At 41.9% G+C, this 18,418-nt stretch overlaps 1 pseudogene; it reads right to left on the bottom strand.

Annotated features, from left to right (window-relative positions):
• The window catches only part of LOC119537430, a 45,000-nt pseudogene extending 29,443 nt beyond the window's left edge, over window positions 1-15,557 (bottom strand).
• Window positions 15,558-18,418: the final 2,861 nt, after the last annotated feature.

Genomic DNA, 18,418 nt, shown 5'->3' with positions numbered 1-18,418 from the left:
ACTACTCTGGGGCTTTGAGCAGACCTCAAAAATTTGACTGGCAATACTGGGCAGACTGTAAGCATTGCTTCCTTCCCTCGTGAGCAGAGGTAGCTGCTGAATACCTAGGCTTCTCTGGGCCAACCATCCAGAGGTTCTCAATGGCAGAGACAAGGAGGAGATGCCCTGGATGAAGGACTTTCAAAAGGCATATATCTGTTTTTCTTTTCTCCAGTTTCCTATGTCTTTTATTCTGTGTTAAATATCCAATGTTATTTAATATACTTTTAACAATAACAGCTAACATTTAGGCCTATGTTATCTTACTCAGTCTAGTGAAACCTTTCCAAAACCATGAAAAGCATGTATCATTATACCCATTTTCCAGATGAAATGGAAGGCATAGGGACTTCATGTGCTTCAGAGTTAGGATTTGACCCAGATCTGTAGACTCTGCAATGCATGCTCTTAATCATATTTTACAGCATTCCTCGTATCAACTAAATAACATCTGAAAATGTATACCCACACACATTTATAGATGCATATACATATATATGCATATATACATATTTATGCATTTACATCTATACACAACCAACCTCCATACACACACACACACACATATACACACACACACCATGCACTTGGCTATGGGAATGGTTGGAAAGAAGTAAGGGTTTTTGTACTATCTTGCGGAGCAGAGTTTACAAAGGTAAAACTAGGAATGGAATGCATTTATTGTGGGCAGGAAAGAGGAGTCCAGGCTGGACCTGTGTGTTTTGGGCCTCTTTTCTGTGCGTGTTGGCTGAAAGTGAAGCTGTCTGTGAAGTGAAAACTTGCTTTAAAAAATGCACACTTGCAGACTCTACATGCATCTGTGTGAATGTTCACACACAGATAAGTACCAGGGACATACATAAAACACAAAAGTGTTTGCAACCAGCAGAAGCATTGTCAAGTCTTGGGGAATAAGGACATTATGCTTGGCTGCTCCCTGCCAGGCAGTGTGCTGGGCTCACTGTCAGACAAAGACTCCTCTGAGAACTTTCATTGGGGTGGATGGTACATCTTTGTTTCTTTCATGTTAGGAAAACAAACTGGACTGCTAGAAAGAGCACCAAAGAGTGGACATTTTGTTTTTAAAAAAGATGCACTAATGATTTGAAACTCTGCTCCCTTTCCCCCTGGTACCTCTGAAGCCTGGGCAATCATCCCTATCAATCTGCACCCTTTTACACTTTCAAAATCATGCCTAAACTCCATCCACTCCTTCATACAGCATGTACTGAGTCCTGGCTATGCCATGCGGTGGGGATGTTTTTATGTTTGTGTCTGTAGGTATCATAATAGTTGGCTAACTTTTTTTTTTTTTTTTAATCATCATTTTATTGAGATATATTCACATACCACGCAGTCATACAAAACAAATTGTACTTTCGATTGTTTACAGTACCATTACATAGTTGTACATTCATCACCTAAATCAATCCCTGACACCTTCATTAGCACACACACAAAAATAACAAGAATAATAATTAGAGTGAAAAAGAGCAATTGAAGTAAAAAAGAACACTGGGTACCTTTGTCTGTTTGTTTCCTTCCCCTACTTTTCTACACATCCATCCATAAACTAGACAAAGTGGAGTTTGGTCCTTATGGCTTTCCCAATCCCATTGTCACCCCTTATAAGCTACATTTTTATACAACTGTCTTCGAGATTTATGGGTTCTGGGTTGTAGTTTGATAGTTTCAGGTATCCACCACCAGCTACCCCAATTCTTTAGAACCTAAAAAGGGTTGTCTAAAGTGTGCGTAAGAGTGCCCACCAGAGTGATCTCTCGGCTCGTTTTGGAATCTTTCTGCCACTGAAGCTTATTTCATTTCCTTTCACATCCTCCTTTTGGTCAAGAAGATGTTCTCCGTCCCACGATGCCGGGTCTACATTCCTCCCTGGGAGTCATATTCCACGTTGCCAGGGAGATTCACTCCCCTGGGTGTCTGATCCCACGTAGAGGGGAGGGCAGTGATTTCACCTTTCAAGTTGGCTTAGCCAGAGAGAGAGGGCCACATCTGAGCAACAAAGAGGCATTCAGGAGGAGACTCTTAGGCACAAATATAGGGAGGCCTAGCCTCTCCTTTGCAGCAACCGTCTTCCCAAGGGTAAAACTTATGGTAGAGGGCTCAACCCATCAAACCACCAGTCCCCTATGTCTGTGGTCATGTGCTAACTTTTTTTAATAAATATATTGCCCCCTGGAATCATCTATGGGCATCTTGGTGACCTAATCATTTTTAACTGAACAATATCTACCCAGTGCTTAGCACTGCAGACCTCCTTGCCTTCCACCCATTTGCCCTTCCATCCCCATAACCTCACACTGGTTACATCAGCACCTGCACAGACACACACAGAAGCCACTTCTCTTTCTCCTTTCCCCTCCTCTTTCTTCTCCTCAGTGTATTTGTTTATTCTTTCATTCAATCCCAAAAGTTATGGAATACCCAGTATATGCCAGGGACTGGTCTGGGTACTAGAGACACACCTGGGACCAAAACAGGCAATTCTAGGGTAGAGATAGACAATTAAGAAGATAAATAAATAAAATGCTAGATGTTACATAGTGAGAGGGACTAAGAAGCAACATGAAGCAGAGAGAGAGATAGAAAATGTTGGGGGGCATTTCAATTTTATAAATTGCTGAGGTGACATTTGAATCAAGATCTGTAGAAAGTGAGTGAGAAGGCCATGCGTTAAAAGGGGAAGGGGCACTTCAGGCTTAGAGAAGGTGATGTGCCAAGACTCTGAGGCAGGAGAGCACCTGGCACTTAATAGGAGCAGAAGTAGGGTGGGAGGGCATGATGGAATGATGGAGAAGGAATGATGGAAGTAGTAGAAAAGTAGTAGGAAAAAGGAAGAAAAAGTTTGGGGTGCAGTCTGGGTCATGTAGGGGTTGCTGAGCATTTTAAGGACTTTGGCTTCTACTCTGAATGTGATAGGGAGCCAGATGTGTTGTAATGGGATCTCTCTTATTGCTGCCTGGAGAATAAACTGAAGGAGGGCAAGGGAGAGGCAGGAAGGAATCCACTGTAGCAATGGAGGCAGCAGTGCCTGCAGGATGTGCTGGAGGGTTCAGGAAATAGAGGCAGGCTGACCCCAAGGGGGTCTGGAGTCATCAAGGCGGGGCACAGAGTTGACATTTGCCCAGGTGATGCAGGATTAAAGAATTTTAAATCTGGTAAGACTGACTTTCAAAAATGAGAGCATGATTAGAACATTCCCAGATAAACCAAAGCTGAAGGAGTTCATCACCACCAGAACTGTCCTACAAGCAATGCTAAAGAGAGGTATTCAGACTAAAAGGAAAGGGCAGTAGATTGTGAATCAAAGTGGCATAAAGAAATAAGGACTTCTGATAAAGGTAACCATATGACTAATTATAAATGCAAGTAGTATTGTATGGTATTTTGGGTATGTAACTCCACTTTTCACTTCTTACAGAATCTAAAAAAATGCATATAAAGTAATGATAAATCTACAGTTTTGGACATATAGTGTAGAAAGATACAATCTGTAACAAGCACAACAAAAAGGTAGGGGGAGGAAAGAGTATAGGAACAGTGAATGTGTATGCACCAAATGGGAAAACTGGATATCCATAAGCAAAAGAATGAAGGTGGACCCCTACCTCACACTGTATATAAAAATTAACTCAAAATGGATCAAATACCAAAATATAAGAACCAAAACTAAAAAACTTCTAGAAGGGAAGCATATTCAAGGCTCTGTGTTAGGCAATTGTTCTTAGACTTTAAACCAAAAGTATGAGCCTCAAAATTAAAAAAAAAGATAAACGGGACTTCATCAAGTTAAAAACTTTTGTGCATTAAAAGACTTCATCATGAAAGTAAAAAGATAGCCTTCAGAATGGGAGAAAATGTTTGGAAACCATACATCTTATATAGGTTTGATATCTAGAGTATATAAAGTAATACTGCAACTGAACCAACAATCCAATTTAAAAAAGGGCAAAAAATTTCAACAAATATTTCTCCAAAAAAGATGCTCAAATGGCCAATAAGCACATGAAAAAGTGCTATACATCATTAACCATTAGGGAAATGGAAATCAAAACGACAAGGTGATACCATTTCATACCCAGGAGAATGGCTACCTTAAAAAAAATGGAAAAGAAGAAGTGTTGGAGATGATGTGGAGAAATAGGAACACTCTCCCATTGTTGGTAGTAATGTTTTTACATTGTACAGCCACAGTGGAAAACAGTTTGGCAGTTCCTCAGAAAGCTAAGGACAAAATTACCATATGACCTGGAAATCCCACTTATAGTTATACACTCAAAAGCATCGAAAGCCAGAACTCTAACAGATATTTGGACACCCATATTTATAGCAGCATTATTCACAATTGCCAAAAGATGGAAGCAACCCAAGTGCCCATCAACAGGTGAATGAATCAACTAAATATGGTATATGCATACAATGAAATATTCAGCCATAAGAAGGAATATGCTACATGCTACACTATGGATGAACCTTGAAGCTACCATGTTGAGTGAAATAAGCCAGACACAAAAGGGCAAATATTGTATTATCTCTCTAATATGAAATAATTAGAGTAAGCAAATTCATGGTGTCAGAAACTAGAATACAGGTTACCAGGGGCTTGAGTGGGGTAGGCAATGTGTAGTTGATGCTGAATTGGTACAGAGTTTCTGTTTTGATTGATGGAAAGGTTTTGGTAATGGATGGTGGTGATGGCAGCACCATATTGTGAATGTAATTAACATTGCTGAATTATATATTTGAATGTGGTTAAAAGCAGAAATTCTAGGTTGCATATATGCTACTAGAATGTAAATAAATAGGACTGTACAACACAGTGACCACTAATGTAAACTATGGAGTGTAGTTAATAATATAACTATAATAGTATTGTCCCATCAATTATAACAAAGGTACTGTGCTAATATAAAGTGTCAATAATAGGGAAAACTATTGTGTAAGGGAAGTATAGGGGACTTTGTTTCTTCTGAATGATTTTTCTGTAAACCTACATCTTCTCCAATAAAAATAAAATTAAATTAATGCTCCTCCCACACAACAAAAGAATTTATTGGCAGGCTCACACACACATTCACTTGTCTAAGAGAGAAGAATTTTTATTGCTTGTTTAATTATCTGCTTTACTTCATTATACAAATCTGAGAAACGGGAGAATCCAAAAGAAAAAAGCAAAAACAAAAAAAAGTCAGAAGAGTCCAGCTGAGAACATAATAAAAACCTGGGGTGTAACAGAATGAGATAAAAGACAGAGAAATCATAAAGCCTGCCCCCTTTGAGAGACTGAGTAAGGATATTAGAAATTTCTAATTGGATATTGGTTGCTGGACTTTTTCTTGGAAAACAACAGAGGACTGAGATAGGGTAGAACTGGAGAAGACAGAGAGGAAGGTTATTGCATGTAGAGCCAGGAGGAGGCAGAAACAAGAGTTAGGCTAACACGAAGAAGGCTGGTCTCAATGAAGTGGAGGTTGAAATACCATAAGTAGCAGTTGAGTCCCTTTACACAGACCTGAAGGACACTGGGTTCTGTGTACCCACCCCGCAGATACTGCTTTGTGATTGGCCCCAATGGGGCTTGATGAGCCATCACTATGGAGTCCACACCTGTGGCTGAGTGCTCTGAGTTTTCTCAAAAGACAGCAATTGTGTTCTTGAGGTTAAACCGTCACAACCCCACTGGGCAATAAGGGGTGGGGCTGGGTCATATATTTAGTTCATGCTGAGGAGATAGGAAAGCAGGGTAAGTAGAGAAAGGTCCACTTCCAAATTAGTCTTGTTCAAGATTTGTGCCAGTTGCCATTGTTTTTCTGATTTCTCTCCTTTGAGTTTAAAAGATGACTCCTCTGTCTGCTCCGGAATAAGACTGTGAGGATATGGTATATTCTATGGGGTCATTTAAAACTTCCCCCATAGTGATACTTAAGTTGAGGTTCCCACGATGGATGGTAAAGCAGGGACACAAAACCAAATGCTACCATGAAGGAATGGTCCTTGTTCCCTGACCAGAGGCAGTGAAGCGGCCCACAGTGAATTCTGGGAGCCTTCTTGTAAGAGTCTCTGGTGATTTTGTCATTGGAGCTAACTTCACAAGAGAGAATGAATAAATTCCTGGGATCCTAGCCTACTTGGCAAAAAGAACTAAAAGACAGTGTCAGACAATGCAAAATTGAACTGGTTCACCATCAGCAAATGCTTCTGAACTGAATGGGGCATGAATGGAGATACAACCAAAGGGTGAGGATAGGGCAGGAAGGAAACAATTCCAATTAAGAAAACAGGAAGAAATGAATAAAATGTGGGAACAGAAGTTAATAAAAACTCTCCAAGGTCTAGACAAGAGAGATGTAGAGTCAGTTGAGGCTCAACGTTTCTTAGGGACTGAACTCAGGCAGGACCTTGGAAAAATGATTTGAAGTGAATATGACCATAGAATCTAGGAAAGACAATCCCCAGCCCAGGATTTGTGGGCAGTTCCAATCTCAAATGCAGGTTTGTGTTGAACTTTCAGCTGTATGGCTGAGTTATTGACTCTGTTCAGCTCAGTTCAACTGGCTGTCCTGGCTTTTATTAATTTCCAAACTAAGGGGACCTGGGATATGGAATAACTTGTGGGTTGAGACTGTGATATCCAGGCTTGGATGAAAATACAAACACCCCTTATTGTCCAGTGGGCAGTGATGGTTTAACCTCAAGAACACAAATTGCTGTATTTTAAGGAAACTCAGAGCACTCAGCCACAGGTGTGGACTCCATAGTGATGGATCATCAAGCCCCACTGGGGCCAATCACAAAGCAGTATTTGTGGGGTGTGTACGCAGAACCCAGTGTCCTTCAGGTCTATGTAAAGGGACTCAACTGCTACTTATGGTATTTCAACCTCCTCTTCATTGAGACCAGCCTTCTTTGTGTTAGCCTAACTCTTGCTTCTGCCTCCTTCTGGCTCTACATGCAATAACCTTCCTCTCTGTCTTCTCCAGTTCTACCCTTTCTTCGATAAACAGCATAAGCACTGTCTCTTCCTTGAGGATAAGTGAATAATTCAACCCTTAATGGCATGCCAATATGGCTTAGAGTCTAAGCCAAAGCATGCAGAACCTGATTTATAGTTTGTACCTTGTAAACATCTCTTTATGAACAAAGGACAATGCTTTGAGCAAGTTACTTAACCTCTCTCAATCCCAGTGTTCCCATCTGCAAAAAGGTGATAAACAAATCTGTACTTAATAAACATTTATTGGGTTGGCTGTTGATTTCCCAATGATTCTCTCAGAGGTTTGCCACCCTGCACGCCTCCTTTTATTTCCCACCCCTCCCAATCTAACACATAGTATGAACTGGAACAGCAATTTTCTTTTATGACCTTCCTTTTCTGATTATAGCGTTTAGTCTAAGAGTAGACATTTGATAGAAGGCAAACCAATCATTGTCCTTACTAAGAAAGTTCTTAAAGCTGGGGGAGGAAACATTTTCTGTCTCGTTGTAAGGATGTGAAGGTATAGGCCAGGGGTTACCAGATTTTCTGCTTCCACCGTGTGTAAAAAGCTGGAGCATGGTAGATCAAAAAGAAATCTAGGAGGAGAGTAAAGCAGAGATGGAGGGAGGAGGAGTCTTGACAGTGTCCCTGGTTCTAATTACTGTAGTCCCAGGATCTACCCTGTTTCCTTTGACTTCATGAGCTATTTGTGTTATATTTCTCTTCTTAAAAAAAGCCTATTTCTTAGGACCAAGAGTCCTAACTACCTGGTTGGGTTGTTCTAAGCATTAAACTGTACAGCACATGGTAATGCTCCACACGCTGGAAAGCACACAGTTCAGTTATGCAAAACTGGTGCTTATTCTATCCTCACCACCCATCTTCCTGGGGAGCTACATAGCTTGTTGCTTAGGTGTGTGGTTGGGTGCATGAACTCTGGAAACCAGTTTCTTGGGTGTCAATCCCATATCTACTACCTGGTATCAGTGTGGCCTTGGGTAGATGTGTCTCTTGCCCTAATATCCTTGCCTGTAAAATGGGGGTTATGGTGAGGATTGGATAGCTCAATATATGAAGAACTTAGAATGCTAACTATTGCTCTAAAGTATCAATTCCATGGCCACCTCCCCCTGGTAATGAGAATTAAAACTTTCTTAAATGCAGGAATTGTATCTTATTTCACCTTTGTGTATCAGATATCACATATCAAACACAAAGTAGGCTTTCAATAAATGTTGAATAAATAACTAAAAGAATGTTCTTTTATAAAATGCGTTTTAATTGTTCTGTGTGGACTATCTAACTCTTTCCAGTTAGATGATAAAACTCAGAAGGACAATGCTGAGGGCATGAGAGGAATTGTAATAAATATGCTTTGCCTGATTTCTGGGCCTCCATGAAGAGCTAGCAGGGAAGCAGAGAAGGTAGTTCTGAGTCATTGCCACCTTGCTTTTCCTTAAGTTTCTCTAGCAGTTCCTCAGGAGCAAAGGGGAAAGCTATGCAGTGATGACAGGGCTGCTTTGTCACAGTCCCCAAAGCCCTGGCCTTTGGATGCTAAGTAGAGCTGTTCTTAGATTTTTCTCCAGCAAGTGCTCTGTGAAACACTTAGAGACCCTTTGAGATGACAGTCATCGGGGAACCCTAGGGTGATCTAACTTCGCAGGGCAGCTATGAGATTATTTTCCTTGTCCTCTGGGAACTGTCAGTAAAGGCAGCTCAGAGCAGCTGCAGAATCTGAAGGAGGATGAAAAAAAAAAAGATCCAATCTACGGCGCCTTGATGCTGTCAATGAATGCAGCGTCTATCTCCAGCTGATTTCATCTAATGTGATAACACTTGTGGTAATAAATATTGTTAAAAATAAAAGTCACTTTGGGGATTGAGAATCACTGGGACAGGTGTTCAGAATGAAGATAGTGCAGTAATTGGGTGACTTATTCATTATTGGAAATGCCGTTTAAAATCTATTGCATTAAAAAAAACAATACTTCAGCTGCTCTCTGGCCTTCCAAAGTCATTAGCCGGTGTTTTTTATCTGTTTGTTTTCCTCACTGAAGTGAGGTTTTTAATGTCACATGAGAACTAACTTGAATCTCTGCCAGCATTTCAGAGTGAATGATGAAGCCTTCTGAGGTGCACACATCTCTGCACACTCGATGTTCCTTTTCTTCAGAGCTCATGGTTTCTGCAGTCAGGGACTGGGCACAGGCAGGGTGGGGGCAGAGCAACGATGATTTCTGCTTAGCATGGAAGCCCATGGGGTGAAGAGAGAGGCATGCCGTTTTCTCCAGGCTACATGGTGAGGCTGCAAAAGAACTCTGAGGAAGGGCCTTATGTGCCCCTCAGCCCCAGTTCATTCTCTCTGACAAGACATAAAATCAAATAATAGTGCTGCTTCAAACAGTTGTTGTCTTGTGGCATTTTTGAAGTACATCATCCATCTTTATCACCATCACTATCACAATAGTCATGGTTCCATGTTGGAAAACTGGGAAGACCAAGGCCCCAAAGAAGCAATGAGCTCCTGATGTCACATAGCGAGCTAGGCACTCAATTTCTACTTGAACTTAGTTTTGAAACATTCCACACTCTTTCTTTAAAAACATAAGTTAAATCCAAAGTCTGAATGAATTATCCTTGTTTTGGATTTCTAAGGCTGTATTTGTTCTTGTCCATTGGAGGAAACCTCATTATGTCATAATGCAGGTGGGAGATTGGATTTGTGAACTTGCTTTGACCTCGATTATCTCACTTGTCTGAAAGGATAACCTGTTGTGTTCATTTTGGTGTCTTTTGAGGTGGCTTCTTCAGGGTTTTTCTGAATTTTCAGTTGAAAATGTAGGCATGCTTGGGGAACCATGTAGCTACTTTATCCATATATTGACCTTGCATATACTTGTCTGACGAAATCATGGGCCAGAGCTCCATTACTTGACTTCTAGAATAAATCTTTTGGAATGATGAATCCTGCTGAAGATATTCCTGGTGAAATTTGAGAGGTGAGTATGGCACCTGCTATAATGCCCCCCTAACCTGTTGAGAGAGCAGATAGAGCAATTCACATACATAAACTGAGAGTAGACACCCAAGAAATGTTGAAAATAATACAAAAGCATACCTCTTTCTACAGGGCACCGAGGATGAGGCAGTACACCAAAACTGAGAACAAAAGATGAATAAGGAAGAATTTCTACCCCCTGGGAATTCACAGATGTTTGCCATAAAGCAGCTTTGATTCTAGAAATGTAGCAAAATGACCCAACCCCAACATGGTCAGATAAGTGCCACTGAGTGAGCTATTGACAGGAAGCCAAAACATGGGTTCTAGTTTCCCTTCAAACATTGCATTGTCCCTTTTCTCTTGATTCTTGCTCATCCTTCAAAATTTAATGTAAACCTTATTTCCTCAGGGAGACTGTCAAAGAAAAGCACCAGCCAGTATTTTAAGTGACTGGGCAGATGTTATTCACACTATCATGGCAGGGGAGAAGAGAAACCAGCAGCAGCTGGTCTCAATTCCGATTAGCACAGACATAGCTAGATCATTTAAAGGACACAAGGGGAAAGGGAAATGGGGGACAAGAAAATTACTGAGAAGGCCTGAAGGAAGTCTGAGGAGGTCTGGCAATGGGCTTATGGAAGAGGATTAGGTAATTGTGCAGTCCTTCCACACACAGAGTAGTACCTTTTGTGGTTAGGCAGTATTGCATCATCTTAGGTAACAGCTGATGATTGGGTCAGGGGTCCACCAAGAACATAGTCTAGCATTAAGGAAGTCCACACTGAAGTTTGGACTAGCTTCTGTTGCAAAGTTTGGACAAGATGTGGGACCAAGCCAAAGCTCTTGAGCAGATACACAAGATCTTGCCTGAAATCCCCCATCTAGATTTGGTACCCTGCATGTTTCTTTTATGACATTGCTCATAACTGCAATCAAATAGGTCTTTGGGTGATTGCCTGGGTGAGGTTGATCTCCCCAATCAGCCTAGGAGTCCCAGGAGGCAGGGTTCATGTGTCTCTTGTCGTACTGTACCCCCAGCAGGCACTCATCAAGCATTTGAGAACAAACACATGGGGAGAGGAAATTTTGCCTCTATTAGTCCAAAGCAACGCAAAACTGGTACTTAGCATCAAAAAGTCAAAAACAGAGCCATAAGGAAAAGTATTTAGTCCTCTCAATTCATTCCGTAGATGGGGAAGTTGGCCTTGATTATAAGTTGCTTCTTTACTGATGAGAACACTGAGGGAAAATACTACGCAGTGCCTGGAAAGATGGTACCTAAAAGTCTTTCGTGCTTGTCACTCCCTGGATTTCAGCTCTTTCCCATTTTCTTCAGTTTATGGTCACCTGTGGAGGAGGAGAGGGGCTCTGGAAATACAGAGCCCAACTCCTCTCCTTGTAGGCTCAGCCAAAGCCCTATAAAGCAAGCCACTGTAGAGACAGCCAGGAAGTGCCTCTTCATTGGATAGCTTATAGGGCAAGGAACTCCCAACTGGCTGCTGAATAGCATCTCGAATATACCAAAGAGGTAAATTAAATACATTAATCTCGGTGAGAGTCACAATTGAGGCATTCAGTGCTGCACAGAAATTTCCAACAATTGGCCTCATTTGCTTCAATAACAAATAACAAAAGGGCGGGGAGGGAGTTTGGTTAGGTATGGGCAGCTTTTTTCTGCTCTCCTTCTCCAGACGGGTAATCAAAATGAAGTTCCACATTGAGAATATGTATTTCATTTTATTCTATATATGAAAGCAAACACATTTGGTCCTTTCTCCTGTAATAAGGCAAGTCCTTTATGTGTTATTCATTTAAGAGCATAAAGATGGTGCTGGTGACACCAAGGCCCTGCATGCTTCATTTCAACCTCCTATCCACATAAAGAGGCAAATTTATTCATTCAGGTTAAGATTGTTTTATGCCGGATACATAGCATCATTCTCCTAAACCCATGGAACTGCAGCAGTATGGATCTATGTATGTTTTTATTTCCATTTTCCAAACATTTTACTTCTATCTGTGGGCATGGGATAAAAAACAGCCTCCTCCCAATGCATGTGCCAAGGCTGTAGGAATTGAGAGAAAGTTTTGTGCAAATCCAGACCCAAAATCACTGATTTGGAGTCATTTCCAGGATTTATCCAAGAATGTGGAATGGTGGGAAGAAAGGCAAGAGTTAGTTATAAGGTCTGGGCTCCGGCTGTGACACTGTGGGGTGACTTTCCGTTAGTTAGTAGTAAAACAACAGCTAACTGTCATTGGAAGCTGAGTAGGCAAGGACTAGTCTTGGCTTCCATTACCCTATCAAATCCCAAGACAGACCAGTAGACTGCTATTATTACAAATTTCACTTCAAGTTTGATGAAACAGTCATAGGAAAATGTCTTAGGGCACACAGCTGGTACTCAAAGGAAACAGGATTTGGAGCCAGGTCCATGGATTTAGAAACCTGAATTCTTAATAACTACTTCCTACTGCCTCAGAGCCTGAACTGCCCTCTTAGGGATCTGTTCTTCTTCTTGGCAATATCTAATAATGCCTATTTGCCAGGAGTTTTGGTGGAATCAACTCAGAAAATAAAAGCATTGGAAATTGTAAAAATAATAGAAAAGTTAAGTATTATTATTATTGTAATAACATAATAATCTATAGGACTTAACCAAACTAGATGTTGCAAGGCTGACATAACTTTTTCACTGTTTTCTCAGGATATAGGCCCAGAACACACTCCTATGGGCGTGGGTGCGCTCTCCCTGAAAGAGATCTGTGTTCCACATGGAGAGTCTCTCTGGGAAGAGCTTAATCCTGAGGCAAGAAATTAGAATTTAGAGAAGTGGGAGAGGGGATTAGAATAAGGGAGTGATGGGGAAATTTCTCTCTTTAGAGCCCCAGTTTGTTCTGATGTAGACAGAAGGGGAGCAAATAAATTAGGTTGATGTTTTAATTCACAGGGAGCCAGAAGCAAAGAAGAATGTTGGCCTAGTAAGGACCCTGGGTTATTCTCAGCCATCAGTGCTTTGCCCAGTATATGTTCCAGTATGTGCCCATAGGATCCCATTGCAAGCACCTGAAGACTTTCCCCCAGGCCATTTGAGGGGCAGACCCCAAATGCCAAAGAGGTGATTCTCCTAGGAGAAGCTCTCATCCAATGACAGACGAGCATTGGCAGATAAAAACCCCAATTGTGGGACAACTTTGAGGATGCTCTGTGCAGCCTCCCACAGGTCCTAGACAGGATCAAATGCCCCTTGCCCACAGCACTTCTTTTCCTGTCTTCTCCACCCTTCTTCTAGCATTTCCTGAAACCACTTCCCAAGGAAAGTTCTTGCAGTCAAATTCTTACCTCAATTTTCCTCTTGGGGAAGCCAACCTAAGACATCCATAAGGGAAAGGTCTGTCCCTACTCTTGTGGTAAAGTAGCAGAAAGGGGTGTGATGGGTTGCCTCCAACACCAGCAGGGAGAAGGACTTCAGAGACAATTAGTGTAGTTGCCTGGGGCACACCATGAGGAAGTGCCACCTTGAACCTGTACTGTTGGCTGCTGACAGATGATGAGATGCAACCTCCTTTTGAATAAGCCAGTATCCAAAGCCAGGGTTCTGGGGCCTCAGATAGGAAGAGTACATCTTCACCAGTGAAATGAGAACTCTTGCAGCCCTGGGCATTTGCTGATGGACAGTCATATTCCAAGAGGCAGTAAGTGAGGCACAAGGGAAATCTGAACTTCCTTCTAAATGGGGAATGTGTGTTCTCAGAACCACTGCTTTTGAGGGCACCAATGTGACATGCCAATATTCATACCCTAATAATGTACAGCTGGATATAAAGGATTATTAACACTTTTAGTGATTTAGCTGATTTTTTTAAAATCTCATATATACTGATTTCATGGAATATTTTTTCCCACATGAAAAAAATAAAAAATCAGAGTATGTTCTGGAGAGGGGAGGATCGTAGATCTGAAAAGCAAAATACTCCCAAGGCTCCTTCTCTCAACCCTGATGCTCTGAAGAGGAGATGCAGCACTTGGAGTTTAATTCAGCCCATTAATAAATGAATTATGCAATTAGTTGATATACAATTAACTGGATTCACAACACATGTAGAGCTAACTGGGTCAGCCTGCATCTGTATGACTGTAATGTGCCTAAATGAATATGCCATCAAAGGACACGTTGTGGAATGAAGAATCAGATTTGTCTGAGGCTGGGGATGGTGCTTGCCAGCTGCTAAAGTGCTGCAGATGAAGACTTAGTCTGTGTTGGCAGGAGAAGCAAAAGCACCACAATGCAGGACTCCAAGCAGCATTCTCTCTGTTGTAGCAGCCATTGTTCTCCCCAGATGAGTTTGGACAGAGATCAATATATCCTGAATCCTCCTGGGCAGAATGGATGAGCAATTGGATTTGGATTGGGATCTATCAATCAATCACTAGCCAAAAGGGGTTCTGACAGCACAAGATGAAAAGCTCTTAGCCCAAAATAGCCCTTCCCTGGGCCCTGCAATTTTGACTGACTCAGACACAAAGTCAACAAATATACTCAATCCAGTGATGTCTAATTCCAATTGGAAAATGTAAGCCAGTAAAACATTCAGTTGTGGTTTGTAGGCATGACCAATTGATCCATGTCCAGGAATTTGCCTTATAATCAAGGTTTTGGGTGACCAAGTTAAGGTTGATAGCAGAAGCATGCTAATATCTATGTCCAAAGCTGGTGTGTATGTGTGTGTATTTTTGAATGTATGTCTGCCTGTGTATGCACGTGTGTGTGCATGTGTGAGTGTGTGTGTTCCCTCCATATGGAGAGAGGAAAACTTAAGGGATCTTCTAAATTTAATTTATTCAATTTTGCTTTTGAATTCATCGAAACTGTTTTGGGATACTCAAGATCTTTTGAATCAGAATCTATACTTCAGCAAGATCCCCGTATGATTCACCGGTACATTCTGTCTGAGAAGCTTGGCTGCAAAGCACTCCACATTGATTAGGAACAATCATTGCACTAATGTAGCACATCAGGAACTCTTCTTGTTTATTAGGTCTTCAGATATGATAACTCATTACTGATATAAATATACTGACATCAGCATCAACATCACCAGAAAGAGAAAATACCAAATGTGGGCTCTGGTCTAGACTTCACCCCTAATTTGTCGTACAAATAGTTCATATTCAGGGTCTAATTCCTCCTTTATACAATTAAATGGTTAGACCAGATTACTACTTCCCAAACTGCATTTCCTCCACCTTTGGATATGGTAAAGAAAGGAGGTAGAATAACATAGTAGCTACAAGCATGGGATCAAAATCAAAGGGTCCTTGGGTCAGATGTTGGCTCTTTCTTAAGAAGGGTTGGCTTTGAGAAATGTATCTAATTTTCCTAAGCCTCAGTTTCTCCAACTTTAAATTGGACCAATTTTAAATGTTCAGTTCCATAAATTTTGAAAAATGTGATCCATATTCCCCAAATGCAAACAAGTTAGAGAGCACTGCCATCACCAATCACTCACCTGGCCCATGGTGCTATTCTAGCAGACCAGTGGTGTGGCATCATGGTAAAGCAAGAGTGGTGAGTGGTGTGAATACACTGGATGTCACCACTGGGGTGGGAGTTATGTGGGCTACTTTCGTCTAAATTCTTGGAACCGTACTTTGAAAATGGGTCCATTTTGTGTGTGTGTGTGTGTGTGTGTGTGTGTGTGTGTGTATGTGTGTAAATTATACCTCAATCAAGTTATCTAAAAAGAAAAAAAAATGGAAAAACTCCTTTTGGGTTATATGGATTCTTTAACTTTCTCCCTCAAAGATCAGTTTTTTTAGTGTGATTCCCAGACCACTAGCCCAGAAAGTGGAAGAGCAGGCAGAGGTGTTTGTGAGCATGGGATGGGTATTTATGGCAAAGCCATTGACTCTATCTTCATGGTGAGCCTTGTGGGGCTGTGCTTCATCAGTCATTAAATTGGGTGAAAGCTAATGAGAGATGACTTCTCTTGTGATCCTTGATGAGGAGTCTTTGACTCCCTGTGTGGGGATCTCTTCTAGGGCAGAGGCATCAGAAGGCTCCAGAAGAGGTGGCCAAGGGTGATGGTAGGAAAACAGCCTTCCTCACAGACCTCACTGCCACCCCATAACCTCCCAGATGGGGAATGAGACAACTGACAGAATCCCCCAGTACAGTCTCCCAGAGCTCAGAGAGTTAGCTTAACAACAACAACAAAAAGGCTCACACACAAAAACAGCTATGGATTTAACTCCAAGCACCAAATTTAAAGAAGTGAACAAATTGCTAAAATGAGTTGGAATTAAGCATCAGGACTTCTTACTACAAGCTGTTAGTCTCTGACCTGAGTTTATGATCTGCCCCAATTAGCAGGTGCTACCTTAAAATTAGAGAGCTAAAACAGGACCTTAGAGTTCATCTAGTCCAGGGATTTTCAAAGTATTTTTAGCCACCAAATAATTTCTTCAAAACAAATCTCAGGCAGAGTTGTAAACCAATGAAAGAGACAAAATCACAGGCTTATGTATTATCAGTACTACTACTAATAATAATACATAAGTAGTAGAAGTTCAGGTGGGCATTCCAGAGTCCCACCCACCACCATCCCTATTATAGCCTCTGAGGAACAGTTTGAAAAGCCTAGGGGATATGGTCCAATGCCCTCACTTTATTGATTAAGAAACTGAGGCTCCAGTGAGGCAGAGACAGAGGCAGCTGTAGAGCTTCTGGACATTGCTACTGCATCTCATACAGAGCTGCCCTGACTAGTAATGGGTTTCTTACTCTTGGGCAAGCTATTGGTCCCATTCTGAGTCGGCGCATTGAGAATCCTGAGAACTCCATGCCAAGTCAGCCAGCTCAGATGTGCTTAGCAGCCATGGGCCATCCTTCCTCTTCATTCCTTTCCAGAATCAGAGCCCTGAGGTGGAGAATCATGCACCACCCAGACAAGAAAGGAAAAGTGCCTTGGCATCTCAGCAGAAAGAAAGGACAAAGAGCTCTCCCTGGTGGGAAATGTGACTGGCTGAGGTCAGAGCCCTTGGGGAGAGAATGGCACCCAGCTGTGCCCAGGTGTCCTCAACCACCTCAACCCCCGCACTCCCTCTCCCACTGCTTCATATCCAAGCAAACCAGTAACACCTAGAATTCAGGAGTCCACAGAGTTGGGTGAAAGCCACAATTACATCTTCTTCATGTCCCAAGAGCTTCTTTGAAAGTTTGCTCTTAGGTGCAAAATAGAAACTTTGCCTCAAGCTGGTGCCTCTCATGGTGTTTCCCTGCCAAATGCAATGTTTCTGCCCAGGGGCCACTGATCCACCCTGTCTTCCTCCCTGAATCACACCAGAGAACAGGAAGTAGATTACTACCTCTTCCGAGTTGGTCTAGTGGTGCTGCCTTAAAGTCATCTTTCAAACAGCCTGCAACTTGCCCCGCATCCAGCCACCCCCTGCTCCTTGTTCGACTTTAAGGTAGGTCCCAGTTGTGCTGGAAGGTTCTCCTCTGAAAGAGGGAATGGATCAATATAAATGAGCATCAATATGCTCCTGAAGCACCCATTTCTGGACCAGCTATTGATGTTCTCTGGTGTTTGAATCCTGGAATGATAGTAACATGTTCCCAGGCAGGTGCCTTCAGTCTTGGTGTTGCCCTAATCCCAACACCAAATCCCCACCAACCTGCAAATGCCAGAGTTTTGTCTTTACACCTTCAGTGTTGAGCTGAAAAGCAAAGTGGTACAAAAGTGGTCCCCTGAAAAGCTAAATAAGTCCTCCTTACAGTCCAGCAGGGAATCAAGGCCTATGGAGAGCCAATCCTCACACTTCAAAAAGGAAATGTTATTTTGATGACTATCTGGAACCAACAGCTAATGAAAGTAGAGAAAGTCCCCAAAAGGTATTCCAAGACAGGCTGGTGGTGTTCAGAGGATATTCACCTGTATGCAGAATCAACCATGCCTCGTTTCCCCACAAAATCTTCATGTTTAATGAATTTGCTAATGACAGCAATAGGGAAAATAGCAAAGCCCCAGGGTATCCAGGAACACACTGTCCCATACAGACATCATAGCCACACATGGCTACCATATTGGTCAGCCCAGACTGAAATGCATTTCTATCACTGTAGAATGTTCTCTTGGACAGCTGTGCCCTAAGACTTTGATTTAGTCAACTATTTGCCCATAATCAAATATTTGAGTACCTATTAGGTAGGTGCTAGTTTGCTTATGTCAGGTTCTTGGACTACAAGGTTTAACCCCAATGTTGGGATAGGCTGAAGAGAGGTTGCCTAGTAATTCTTTAGGTGGATGGGGTTCTGGGGGGCAGGGAGGGCCACCCAGGAAGAAGGAAGAGCATATGTGAAGTCATCCCTGTCCTACCT

Source organism: Choloepus didactylus, chromosome 6 (assembly GCF_015220235.1).
Source record: "Choloepus didactylus isolate mChoDid1 chromosome 6, mChoDid1.pri, whole genome shotgun sequence".
NCBI classification, from domain to species: Eukaryota; Metazoa; Chordata; class Mammalia; order Pilosa; family Megalonychidae; genus Choloepus; species Choloepus didactylus.
The sequence above is the reverse complement of the archived record's forward strand: the minus strand, read 5'-3'. Positions and strand labels throughout refer to the sequence as shown.